This window comes from Falco biarmicus, chromosome 1, assembly GCF_023638135.1.
Source record: "Falco biarmicus isolate bFalBia1 chromosome 1, bFalBia1.pri, whole genome shotgun sequence".
In the NCBI taxonomy this organism is placed as follows: domain Eukaryota; kingdom Metazoa; phylum Chordata; class Aves; order Falconiformes; family Falconidae; genus Falco; species Falco biarmicus.
In genome coordinates, this window is record NC_079288.1 from 73,538,423 (window position 1) to 73,552,798 (window position 14,376).

The 14,376-nt window shown below is 40.4% G+C and overlaps 1 long non-coding RNA gene across 1 annotated transcript; it reads right to left on the minus strand.

Annotated features, from left to right (window-relative positions):
* Positions 1-1,301: 1,301 nt before the first annotated feature.
* On the minus strand, positions 1,302-14,074 carry LOC130143819 (uncharacterized). The gene is made up of 4 exons (XR_008819883.1): positions 13,322-14,074; positions 3,565-8,245; positions 1,582-1,798; positions 1,302-1,358 (listed from the first exon to the last, which is right to left on the minus strand). It is a non-coding gene; the product is annotated as an uncharacterized LOC130143819 (long non-coding RNA).
* Between the last annotated feature and the right edge of the window lie 302 nt (positions 14,075-14,376).

Here is a 14,376-nt window from a genome sequence, read left to right on the forward strand (position 1 = left end):
GATTTCCGAGCTTATTCTGAAGTGAGTAACTAACAGCAGAGCCACTGTTGTACATAACTAATGAAAGTGAGAACCTTCCTCTGGGTCTCATCTGCACTCCCATATAGTTTACTCTTATTGTCATCTCTGCGTTTGAAATGGGATTTTATTACAGTGACTCCAATACTGTCAATCTCACCACCACTGCTGCTGCCACCACCTTTAAATAACTAGCTTTGAGAAGTGCAGATGGGACCGTTCACTAAATTGTCCTTTATTTTCTCTGAGCATTTGTTATTCATTGGTATTTTCTGAATAATCCAGATGAGTAACATTGGAGCTATAGGCTGCTTACAAACCATCAGCTCCTGCTATCAATGTTCATTACTCCTGTTGTGTGACTTGGCTGCCTAAGTTTCTGCTTTTTGATTTTTACAGACAAGAATGACAACAAGGGAATATGACCATGAATTTTCACATAAAGCACCATTTTTGCTAACGTTCATTATTTCAAGATGTGTGCAGAGAATCTGTGTTTTCCTCTGAAAGGACTTATACCCCCCTCAGCCCTCTCAGGGAACTTAGAGGGACAATCCCACCAGGTTTGCCATTCAGTGGTGGGGTTTCACTTCCTTCATATCTGAAGATATTTCTTGATTTGAGTGAGCTAAAAAACTATTCTGGTTATATGTCAGCAGCATGCATGCAGCTCTCTCTGCAAGGTGAAGAAAAGCCTGTGAGCTCTCAAGGTCCTCTGCTTTTTTCTTCTCGCTCCATTAATCTAATAAAAGATGTTGCCTCTCCTTATAAACTCTATTCACTTTCTGAGGGAACAGAAGGAAGCCGGGGCATTTGCATATTGAACAGAATAGAAATTGTTGCGTGAAGCTCCCCAAAGAGCAGATGAAAATAGGCACATTTATTTGCAGCTGTCAGTAAAACCAAGAGAGATGAAATTTCATTAGTACTTTGCCAGAAACTGGAAATCAGTAGGGAGCAAGAGCCCTGAGAGCTCTTCCTGACACAGGGAGCAGATGAATGAAGGAGTCAGTACATTTAGAGATGCCATGAAACATTTGGAAATGCCAAGAAACTAGCAGGCATCACAGGTCAATGCCCTGGACTACCAAAAACCCTGGAGAAAAGGAAATGGCACTTTACTGGAAGTGGAGCTAAGCTGTAAGAAAGTGGTGAGGTTGTGGGTTTTTTTCCAATTCACTGTGTTTCCAAAGAAGTAACATCAGAGTAACAATGAAGATGCAGCCAAAACTGTGAGCAGAAAATAAAGTTACCACATTTTTTAATGTTACATAATTAAATATCTGCATGATATTCCAGATTTGAAGGGGTTAAGAGGAAAGGGCTCTGGTTCCAGCCACCTAGAACAAGAAGAAAAGCAAGAGTGTGTGAAAAAGTGGCTCAGCAATGCATCCTTGACAGTTGGATTGATATGTATTTGAAAATGTGTTTTCCCGGTGATGTGGCAAGATATTGGGGAACAAGGAGACAAGCAGTTAGATAAACATTGAATGCTTCAAGAGATGTGAATGTGCTGTGACAAGCCAGGGGCCATCATTTTTTGTTGTGCAAAGCAGCACTTACCCAAAGGAGGGGATGTGAAGGGATGCAGTGCTATGAAGCACCACCAATCCATGGCTGAGCACCACTGACAGGGAGCTGCTTCTGTTGCTTACGTGCTCCTTCCTCTTCTTCAGCCAACAGTAAGGTCAGTGACTACTCCTCAATTTCCATGCAGGTCAGTCATGAAATCATCCCATCATTACCCTTCACCACTGTGGGAGCAGTGTCTCTGTGGCAACTGAAAAATGAATCACCATCAAAATTCATAAATTTTGAGGTAGGTGACCAACTGTCCACACATTTTCTGTGATCACATGCAATAAAGGAGGTTTTAAAGAAATTTCCCCACTTTGTTTTCAAGATGTTTGCAGAAAGGCTTGTCTTTCTGCCTAGGAGAGTAAAGCATCTACAAGCTGATTTCTACTCCAGACCAAACAAAGGAGCTTGCTTCTCTCCAGGAAGTCTCAGCTGAAACATATGGCATATTTCAGTTTGCATTTACCTAAATTTGATGGCAATTTTAGAGGTGCCAGAGTAAAGACTGTCTTAACATAGCTTCATGTAGTCATCTTAAAAGAAAACTGTACATATATAAGCCAAACCTGCATTGAAAAGATGCGCGGTAAAATTCTCAATGGTGTTGTCATGACAACAATGAAAGTCAGCAGATCACCAGTTAAAATCATCTGTGATTTCAAGATTTTCCTGGAAAAATGTAAGCTGACTACTCTGGCACGTGATGAGTTTGAAAGACTGAAGTGTGTTGCCTTTCTGGAAGGGATTGTACCTCTTTAAAGAACTACATGTTGATATATTTGAAGATTACAAGTGGCAAGTGATGCATTGCATCACAACTAAAGGGCTCAAATCTCCAGCAATTAGGCTGAAATAAGGTAGTATCTAAATTTTCTAGAAACATAATCTCTCATATCAAACTGAAAGTTTTCTTGGAGAACTTCCCATCTCACCACTGAATGTATCACAAATAAATAAATAAAAGGATTATCCTAGCACTTAGTGGTTCAGAATTCTTCAAGATCAGTTTATACAAAAGTGTAGAGATTTTAAATGGCCAAAAATATTCAGGTTATTTAGCAATCTGGTATCAGATAAAGATGGGAAGCAGAAAGTGATTTTAAACAGAATTCTGACTTGCAATGAGGACTGTGTAGGAGACAGACGTTTCATTTCACAAAGGATTTTGTGTTTTCCAATCTTGACTTGGTTCTGAATCTAAATGAAATATAATAAAATATAGAAAGGAAAACACTGAAAAGTTTTCATTTCAGATTCATAAAAACATTTCTGTTTGTTTTTACCCATTTTTATTTCCCTCTTTGCATCATGAGTTATCTCTGTCCCTCATCCTTGGCTATGTCCATGTCAGTCCTCTCTCTTAACCCCTGGCTATTCATTTTCTCTTCCTAATCTCTTTTAACTACTCACTCACCAATTCAGTTATTGCTCTTTTACTCCACTGAGACCACTTTTGTCAAAGCTTTTTATAAACCTTTATATGTCTTGCTCCATCACCAGCTCTCCATTCTCATTCTCTGAAGCCTGGCAGCTACTTCTGACACTGTCAGCTGCATCCTTCTTCTCCCAGGTTTGTGTTTTCTTCATTTTGCCTGCCTTCATTCACGCGCCACCCCCCTGGTTAAAAAGTTTGAGGACCCCTGATCTACACCAACAGGACTGACTTATCTTTGTGCCCGTCGATCTCCCTGTGGCTCACCCTATGGTACAGTTTTCACAACAAAGAAATGGAGGAGCACAAATTTCACTTGCTGGTTCCATAGTTTTCCAAAGACACATTTCATTTGAAAGTTTTCAATTGACAATTTTCAGTTTATGGATGAGTGGAAAATTATACAGGGATAAACATCTCATCAGTTTTACACAGAATATTCTGAGTACTGTGCTACAGCAAAGACTCACATCATAACACGTTTAGAACCTAATTTCCCAAACTAGAGAGAAAAAGAAATATAAAAAGATACTTACCTGAAAGTCACACAGAAGCTCTGTACCATATTGCTTTACAGCCTGCCAGAGTCCTCAATTACTGACACAGATCTACGCAAGGAATATAACCCTGTATGCATAGATTAACATATCATCCTACCACCTCTCTAAAAAGGTAAGAAAAACATAAAGAAAGAACTTTAAGCTTCCACAATCCATTGCTTAGAGCATTCTTGGAAGTAAAACCCTTGTTTTAGCATTTATTTTATGCCACAGCTCCTTCAGAGGCAGATTTGTAAAAATGCCCAGGCATCTCACAGTGCTGACAGGTTTCCAATCACATTTCTAAAGGTGCTTTTATAAATTCTGTCATGCAGTTTTCTGTAACATTTAGGACCTACATTAATTTCCTCTTGCTCTAGTCTTCCCTTCATTTCTTTAGTGTTATTTTGCTAATATTTTTTTCCAAAATATTACATGGCTCTTGAAAGAAAAATAGTCTTAAAACACTGAATAGGACTTTCAGAATCTCAGAAAACCTGAGAAGAAATATATCCATCGGGCCCTTCCCTATCAGCAGAAAGAAATCAGACTGTACAAAAATAACACCGATGAATGCCAATACGCTCTGAGGCTTGAGGTGTAAACTTCACTGATGTGGCAGGGCTCTGGAGTGACGAATTTCCTAAAACAGAGTTGTATGTGATCAAAAATGATGAACGGGTCCTCAATACACCCACTGTAGATGGTTTGTACACAATTTTCTACCATATTGCATTATGTGCAGTTGTGCTGCCTTCTTAAGCAAAGATATTTTGTGACATCCACAGTGTCAAAACTCCATACTGTGCCTGTGATGACTACTGGTCCTGATTTTCAGACCTAGTTGCCTAGAACTGCATGGCTCAAAGCAAGCATCTTGTCTTCCCACAGTACTGAGAAGCCAGTAGCTTCAAATGAAAGTGCTTCTGGTTTACTTGGTGCTGATATTAGCTCTTTCTGGGACTCAACAAGCCATAACACGGTGAAGCTGCCTAGTCTGCATGTCATTGATATTGTAAGGTTTATGCATTATATGCAATGCTGGAAAAGGGTATATTCTTCAAAACCTTCAGATGAAAGCTGCTCCAGGAATGCAGGGAATGATGATGATTACTCCTCTCCCCATCAGAGATACTGCTTTTCTCCAAAGCAGCACTGTGCTGGATTGGTGATGCAAGCATCGAGGAGAAAAGGCTGTGCTGTCTCCCTGTGCACAGTTGTCATGAATTCTGCCTGCAAATAGCAGCAGAAAACAGACCATAATGGAGCTGTGTCAAGATTTGGTGAGCAACATAAATGATCAGATCTCTTGCCTGTGCAGGTAGGAAAAGGAAAAGTAATTAACTCCAAGCCAAAACCCATGGTATTGCCTTTGCAGCAGCAGTGCTGGAAATGTATCGGTGCTGTTCATTTATAACACCAAGTGGAAGGTCCTGCACCTGGGTCAGGGCAATCCCAAGCACAAATGCAGGCTGGGCAGAGAACTGATTGAGTGCAGGCCTGAGGAGATGGACTTGGGGGTGCAAAAAGCTCAACGTGACCCAGCAATGTGTGCTTGCAGCACAGAAAGCCAGCTGAATCCTGGGCTGCATGAAAAGAAGTGTGGCCATCAGGTCAAAGGAGGTGATTTTCTCTCTCTACTCTGCTCTCATGAGACCCCACCTGGAGTACTGCATTAGTTGCGATCCCCAACATAAGAAGAACCTGGACCTGTTGGAGTGAGTCCAGAGGGCCATGAAGATGATCAGAGGGCTGGAGCACCTCTCCTGTGAAGACAGGATGAGAGTCTTGGGGTTGTTCAGCTTGGAGAGGGCTCCAGGGAGACCTTACAGCAGCCTTCCAGTACCTAAAAAGGGCCTACAAGAAAGCTGGAGAGGGACTTTTTACAAGGGCGTGTGGTCACAGGACAAGGAGTAATGGTTTTACACTGAAAGTAGATTTAGATTAGATATAAGGAAAAAATCCTCTACTGGGAGGGTGGTGAGGCACTGGAACAGGTCACCCAGAGAATATGCAGATGCCCCATCCCTTGAAGTGTTCAAGGCCAGGTTGGACAAGTCTTTAAGCAACATGGTGGTCTAGTGGGCCACCCCACGGCAGGGGGGTTGGAACTAGATGATCTTTAAAGGTCCCTTCCACCCCAAACCATTCTGTGATTCTATGAATAAGCACCAACAATCTCCCTTCATGTCCTGGCTGGGCACTTAAGTGGTGAGGATTGGATTAAATAGTGTCATACAATCACTGCTGCCCACAGCGTCTGATGGCTTTGATGTAAATGAAGCAGGAAGCTGTTGCTCTCCATAGTGAGCTGATATGCAGGGAAAGTGAGATCTGTAGAGATAGGATTCAATTGTGGGAACTTTCTGGTGTTAAATGAACCTGCTTTGGAGGGCTGCCAAGGGAGGAGATGCAGGAAAATCTGATGAGAGATACCAGGCATGAGAGTTAATTGTGTTTCGGAGGTTGGAGAAAAAGCTAAAATTAAACCATTATCAAAGAAAAGCCTTGGACAGTTTGTTTTTAAACAGAGTTAATGGCTGAAGCCTGTAGAAAACCTAATTAAAAGGGAAAAGAAAACAAACGAGGTTTAGGACTGTGGCAGTGCATTCAGAAACAGTTTCATATACGGATTTTCTGCTGTTCCCTGCTGTATTTCTGTGACTAAAAAAGCCGTTATGGTGAAGCACACTAAAAAGAGTTTGTAGCTATGTATGAGCAAGGTATTTGGCATAGGGTTGCAGCCCGAAGCCCCATTGCTTATTTTGGTGATCAGAAAGGACAACTGGGAAACAGATTTTTATCTCTGAGGTGAACCCGAAGCAAACATCACAGCTGCTCTGAGCTTCAGGTCACAGGGGTGCAGCAAGATGAGGGCTGCCAACAAAAATGGTGCAAAATGTAAACACTACAACCACCCTGAGATGGAATCTATACACCATCCTTTTTCTAAGCCCTGACTATGGGTGGGAGTTATATCACCTAACTTTACATGCCTGTACTCCAAATGTTTACATCTAAACACATCACCATGACCTACCTTTATATCTGAGTAAATAAGATTGACATTTCTAAGGTGTGATTCAGCTGGCCCAGTTAGATACCTACTTTAGGATGACATGAATCACACCCTAAAAGTGTTTGTCTCCACTGACTTATTAAAGGAATCTAGAGAAATAGCTTTGGTGTAACTATATTTACCTTCGGTCAGATTTAACACAGCCTTGTGAATCACCTGAAAGGGATATTTATCATGGATTTGAGCTACTTACTGTTCTGACTTCCTCAGAAATACAAGCCCTAGAGACAAGCAAGGATTGCTTTTCCTTTACTGCTGTGCTCTTCACTTTCTGTGCTCAGTGGGGGTTGAAACAGTTTCCCGCAAAAGTTTAGAGAAAATTTGAGACTTCTTATGAGTTCTTCAGTTGCCTAGAAATGCCTCTAATCTTCAAAAACATGTCTGCCTTCCTGTTCTGGCCTTGCATAAGGCTCATCTTATGACTTAACAGTCCTCAAATTCAGCCTTATACAATTGCCTAGGTCAGCTCTAAGCTGCAGCTGTGTTTGCAAAATTTGTATGGGAATTTTGCTGGTAGAAAAACTGGTTTGGTCTACACAGAATTCACTTACTGAGTGGTTTATAGACTTTCATGGTGAGAGGGGTTATAACTGGTTATTATAAATGTTTCTCTTTTAGGTCACTATTATGCATCAGTGTAGTTTTATCATCTTTGGAGCCATTCTCCATGTTCTGAAGAACGTGTTATAGCACCAGTGTCATGCATAGACACCTGTTTCATTAGCTGCCCTAAATGACCATGTATTGCAAGTCTTCCACAGAGGTGGAGATAAATGGCAGATGTTTCTGGCTGCACTAAACCAGTGAAATAAGAAACAAATAAATTAGATATCATGAAAGACCAACAGACCATCTAATACACTGATTTGTGTCTGGTGCTGGCTAGTATGAGCTATTTCAAAATCAAGTGAAACACATCTTTTAACAGGCAATTATAGAATCCAGGTCAAGGGGTTTTATCTCCAATGGTTACTGGTTATTGCAGATCTTGGGCCAGGAGACATTTATACCTTTGGTGTTCCTATCCTTCTTCAGTTCTGCCTAAATTTTGGATTCAGAAATATTTTACAGGAATTATTTCCACCAATATTTTTTTTTTGCAAGGAAATGTTTCCCTTTATCAACTTTAAATGGGTTGCCTTCATTTTCATTGGATGACCCATACATAGTTCTCATGTTTTATGAGAAGTGAGAGGTGAGGCTATGCATATGCCCACTCTTTTCCATTCATTGCTCTATACACCTCCACCAGTCTACTACTTATTGAGGGCTCTGCTAAATTAATCCATCTTGTTCTTATTAGATGCCTCTCATAAATTCTTCCTGTGTCTAATAGTATTCATTGCCCATTTCTAAGCCTCCCTCAATTCATTCTGTATCTTGAGCTTACACATTATTCAAAGTGAGTATATAATAGCATCTTCTTAGTTATAGTATCAGCTGGCTTCCCATTTCCAAGTGTTGTTGGCTTTTTTCATCCTGCAGAAGAAGAGGCTGAGCTGGAGAGGATGGTCTTCAGCAGGAGTTCCCATGTGACTGCAGTAAACTCTTGAGGAGGATATGTTGATGGAGCTGTAAACCTTCAGCTTGTATCTCTCACTAGGCAGGAAAACAGGACCACACAACATATGAGCAATGAGTAGTGAGTGTTGCTGGGCTGTAGCACTGGATTCAATCATACCTCCAAGCTTACACCCCTAGGTAAAAGCATGAGCTTTTATATTGACAGATACTTGATTAAAAAAAAAAAAAAAAAAAAAAAAAGGAAAGTGAAATTCAGTGTAAAAAGGATCAGAAAAATAATATCTGTCAGAGCTGGTATGTCTTCTAGTAGCAACATGAAAATAAGGCATAGGCAGAAATATCCCATGATGGTTCTCAGATCTGAAATGCAGCAACTTTTCCTGCAGAATACAATAGCACAAAGTGCATCAGGTCTTCTCAGCTCATAAACATTTTTTAGTAAGCAGTCATGCAAAACACAATCACAAAAAATATTTTTGCCAAACTAACATTACAGTATTTCACCTTGAGAATCTCAGGAGTTGTCAATTTGTGATGTCAACTTTATTTTGAAGCATTAGAGTAGTATTGCATTTAATTTTTTTAACTGTTATTAATCCAAATATAAATTCTCTACATTAAAAAAAGCATCAATAAAGCAGGCAGTAATGTAATAAAAATATCAGAGCAAACAAATGGTTGTTTGTAAACTGGCTGTGCTGAATTATGAACTGATGAACAACAATTTTTCTAACCTTTTTAGATGGTCAAATACAAAATTATCTCTAGAGAAATTCTGAAGGAAAAAAGAAAGGATCACCAGTCTGGTTAGATCCAAAAGTACAGAGATACTTAAGGATTTCATTTTTTTAATGCTCTCAGAAGTTAAGCATCGAAATACCTGCAATGAACAGCTGCTGTGTCCTTGAATCTCATCTGTATCTGTATCTGTGTCTGTATCTGCATCCCTACCTGTAAGATAGGGTCATCCTTCTGATCTCATAGCAGAGATGTGTGTATTGAAGTCACTAGTGACATGCTCAGGTACAAGACTGATGAAGCAAACACCTCCATGTGCAGCTGTGTTCTCCTCCTCCTTTGGAGCAGCAGAGGTTCAATAGGTCTTACCTCACGTGCAGCTAAAATCAGGGCTGGGTCTGATGCAACCCCCCTGGGAGAATGATGAGCCCAGCTCCCTCTGGGTTGTGCAAAGAAGCACTGGCCAGAATGTGATGCTCAGGTGGGAGCCACTCACTGTTTATGGTGGGCTACCTCTGAACTGCAGGACTGGGATGCTGGAGGAGCTTCAGCTTAGCAAGGAAGTCAAAGATAGTTTTGCTGTTGATTTCAGAGTAAGGATCATCTCTGTCCCTTTGTTGGGGCTATAAACTAGATCACTTCAGAGGATGTGAATGTGTATAGTCTCTGAAAAGCCACACAAACATTACTGCAGCTGAATGCTCAGTTTCTGTAAGGGTTACATAAAGAATGTTTTTCTACTTTTGTCTTATTTGTCATGAAGAATTAAGCCACCTGGAATAATTAACTCACAAAGGCTGTCTGTGTAAAAGCTGGCAGGCAAGGCATGTTGAGCTAGGAAAACTTCCATAGCAAACTTCATGTTTGAAGAATATGAAGAATATTTGAAGAGAAGTATTTTAGTGGATTTGAATAAAGACAAACAGAAAAAAAGACAGTAATCATGGAAATGCGTATGCTATAATCAGAAATATTTGCAGTAAAGATGATTTTAAAACTACAGGGAATAATTTATCAACTTTTTAATTTATGAACAGTTATGTTTTCCTCTTTTTTTTTCCCCAGTAGATTGTTCTCTCTTTTCAGAGAGAAAAATGCTAAGTCTAGTTTTTCTCTACTTCCTCTCCCCTAATCCATTATTTTTCCTTTCAGTGCTTTGATACCCCTTATTACTGTTGGATTTGCCTTGAATGCATTACATTGTTCACACATGGCAACCTCTGTTTTATATGGATATTTGGGCAAAGAACATCAGAAGATCTGTGAATAGTGGCAGTGGCACAGCAGGGCAAGCGCTGCGGAGGAGCACCAGGCAGCGGGGGAGGCTGTGGGGCCTTCCATGGGAGAAACAAGAGTTAGGAATGCAGAATGAGAGAGGAACAGAAAATGGGAACATAGATTGATTCTGCCATTTCTTCTGTGTCAAGGTAAAAAAATGTCATTTGTGTGGACAAGAAAGCAGCTTCACAGTCTGGGAGGTGGGATGCACTTGAAGTAATATGGCAAGGGCAAGGCAGCAAGGCAGGGAAGGGCTCACGTATTTGGACAAGGGGATTGTCTTCATCTCTGGGACTCTAACGTCAGAAATCCACCCCCAGGTTATAAACTAGAATTTCTACAGAGCACTCCTTTCTGCCAATACCCCTTCCAAAAGGAAATTCTGGAGACTGCTATGACAATTTTTATTTTCTCTGCTGGCTTATTAATCCTCTGCCCATTCTGCTCCTTCTTGCCCATTTTCCTTTTCTTTCTCTTCCTTTCTGTACACTACATCCTCCCATGTGCAGCATGTAGGCATCTCTAGATTATTAATGTATTATGCCAGCAGCCAGATTTTCATATCTCTCACAGGTGTTTATGAGCACATCTCTCCGATGATCGATGTTCACTCACTGTGAAAGTACAGTTTCAAATTTGCCCTTGAAATGTGAAACAATCAATGTTGGCAGCATTTATTCCTTCCTGTCAAATATTTTTCTCTTTCTAGACTCTATAAACAATTTAAGAATAATGTCTTATGACAGTGATGCTGCAATCCAATAGGGCCTCCCTTGCTTTCTAATTTGTCTTACATTTGTTCAAATCAAGGGGTAAGGAATCTAACAGATACCAGTGACAGCATCTGGGTTGATCATCTTGTCACTAATTGCTTCTGTGATTAGTGCAGACAAGCAATGGAGAAGGTAGATACAAGTTTCTAACATTTTTAGGTGAGGGCAGCTTTTAGCCCATCTGTTGGTTGGCCCATATGTCCACTAACTTATTCAGCTTCTCATCTTCTTGATTCTAAGGAATCCCCCTCAAAGACAGGTTAGGATTTTTCTAGGTTTTATTAAAGTGACAGTATAGACTGCTTTTGCATAGCTCACGTGAAGTATAATGTTTGCTTTCTGCAGTAGACACCAAACAAGTTTGCCAGGAGGTTAGTCTACACACCTCTCTTGCAACATTATCAGCCCAGGCTGACAAATAACCATTTAAAGTACTTTAGTGTTCATGAAAAGTTCAATATTAGAAAATATTGAATAATTTCTAATTATATAGAATATAGAATAAGAATATAGAAAAATTCAGTTTAACTGTTGAACCAGTGCAACAGCAGTGTCTGAATTTCTCTCAAACATTACTGGACAGACTAACTACAGTACTGAAAAGTCAAGTCATTTTTCATATCCATTTAATTTCTGGAACTCCCTGCAAAGAGGAAAGCACAAAGTGCTATGTGTTATCATGGTCTCTTTTTATATCTCAGTGACTTTTTGGTTGAAAATCAAACCTTTAGAGTTGTCTTTAAGTGCTCAAGAATTTAATGCAGATGTCTTTGACATTAGGGCAATTACCTAAAAGAAAAATCCATAAAACCTGTATTTCTCTGAACATAGCTGGAGACAAGCAACCAGAAGAGTTTCTGCTATAAGACTAATTTATACAACACTCAACCCAATAGACCACAACCAATCCTCTATCCAGAGCCCCACATTCCTGAGCCCATTTTTACTTCTTCCTTTTCTACTTCCTTCCACCCACAACCAAAGAAATACTCAATGAAACTACTGATCTTCATGGGTGTGATCTGTTTTGGCGGTTGTATAAAGAAATTTGTCTCTTTTTTGTGTTTGATAGTTTGAGCTCAGCCACAATACTATTTTGAGGATAAATATAATTAATTAATTAACTACAGGGATTAATGGTGTGATGTAAAACCAGGTATTGTGAGAATCCTACAGCCTGTTCCTCATAGTTCCACCAAAATAACATCCTCACATCTACTGAAAACCCTGTTTTAGCTCTGAGCTTCCCACAAGTACAAGTTGTCAGCAAGCACACTTGATTTGCCAGAAGATGTGTCTGGTTAGTAAAGTGGATAAATTAGTGTTATAAATGTCAACCAGATCTGATGCTCCTTTTTCTGAGGGAGAGACTTTCTCCTTCACAGTGATATTCCAATGGCTCATTTTTATCACAGTTTGAAGTGGTTCCAGAAAAGTAGAGCATCCTGTTCTGCCAAGTGTTGAAGAAAATCAGCAGGAACTAATAGCTGGGGTAAGGCTGGCACAAGTGAATAAGGCATGCAAGACACTGGTTCACAGAAACCTACCATGCTTAAAAGGGAGAATGGTAAAATTATAAACAGCACTGAAAGCCCTCATAGCATAGGACTGGATTTGGTCAGACAGACATTGTCCTAGTACTTCATGTTTTATGTAGACATTTAGAGAAACCCAAGTAGAAGTTTAATTCAGTTTGCACTTTTGATCTGCCATTCATTTTAAAAACCCTTCTCAGAAGGCAGGAGTGCAACCTACTAGCTACCTGTTATTTGTCTTCTTCAGAAGATCGAGAGCTTAATCTGGTCTGGAAATCATAAATTTCCTTTCAGCAACGGCATAAAAAATATGAGACAGTAACCTCTGAAGGCATGCTGAGGAACCAAAGTGAATACTATGGAGACAACCCTCAGTAGCTAGACTGTCTGCTGCTAGTCCTAATGCATTTAACTGCAGTGTAGAATACTCTGCTGCCCCAATGAATATGCATTAAGTGCCATTTTCAGTACATTACAGGTTTTTAGACAGCTGCTTGCCCTTATTGTCATGCCTATTGCAGTTTCCTTTCCACTGCCTGTCCTGAAAAGTTAAATATAGCCTTCTGAGATACAGCAATCCTGGAAAAGGTACCACTTGTTGGCTCTGGTATGTGCTTTTGTTCTCATCAATTCCTCATTCTTTTCAAACCTGATGTATAATCCCTTTTAAATGGGTCCCTTTATGCTATAATTTGGAGCTGCTCCAGTTGATAATTTATGCTATCGTCACTAGTTAACATGATCCCTAATCTCAGTAGCTTTTATCAAGCTTTTATCGGAGGTACTGCTTTGAGTTGTTTGTATTAATAACAGTTAAGAGCACTGACTTGGAGCGATGGTGTCTGTTGCCTCCGTGCCCAGCCGCTCCAGGGGGTGACCTTCTCTCCCATACGAAGCAACAGCTAATGAAAAAGCACCTCCGCCTTTTCTTGTTTTCAGGTTCACACATCCTTGAACATATACTAGTTTAAAGTTTGTTTGACATCTTAGATCAGCTGAAGGTTGTAAGTAATTTAAAGTCATTCATCTAAGTCAGCACCTAAAATGAAAGCAGTAAAGGTTTATTCCATAAGGAGTTACTTGTGAGCAGCTAAAAGTGTGTAACACTCCATTGCACAGTGCAAAGCCAAGCTCAGTAGAAAGTAGATGAAAACCTATACAGAGTTTAAAGGCCATCAGCAATTATTCATTTTACCCCAGACAGTCAGTACAGGGGCCACTTGTCTTTTTATCAACGGTATCTGATAACATGAAGAAATTAATAATTTACAGAGGGCAGGCAGTACTTTTCCATTAGAAGCTGTGTGCAAAGGAAGAAAGAACTGCTGGCACAGGCCAGAATGCTCCCCGCAAGGTCGTTCTGCCTCAGTGCTGCAAATGTGTTTCTTTTTAACCCTTTCACAATCGAGAAAAAATACAGCTCTGGATTACATGCATATTTTACCTTTACTGAGTGCAGAAAATAGCCCACAGCCATGCTGGGCTTCATGCGTTTGGTATCCTCTGGTCTCGCAAGCTGTACAGCTTTGGATCTAGCAGTTCCTTGGGTGGGAGATCTCATGGGAACTCTTCATACTTTTGGGACAAGTCAAAGGTCTAATTCAGTCCCACTGTCACTGTGCAGCTGACACCAAAACTCAACAGGTTACTCAGTGGGCAAAAGAACTGACAAAATATGGTTTCACCCAAGGTGTGCATCCTTTGCCCACCAGTCTCACCGTCCCACTCCATCCCTTCGTGCCATCTGTGGCATGACCCAGTGCAGGGGACACCCACACAGTGGCTGCCAACAGCTGCCTGTGTGCCCATTGCCTGCCCAATGCATACACCTCAACACAGGCACTGCCAAACGGGATGCACCAACACTGTCTCCAGCCTACCT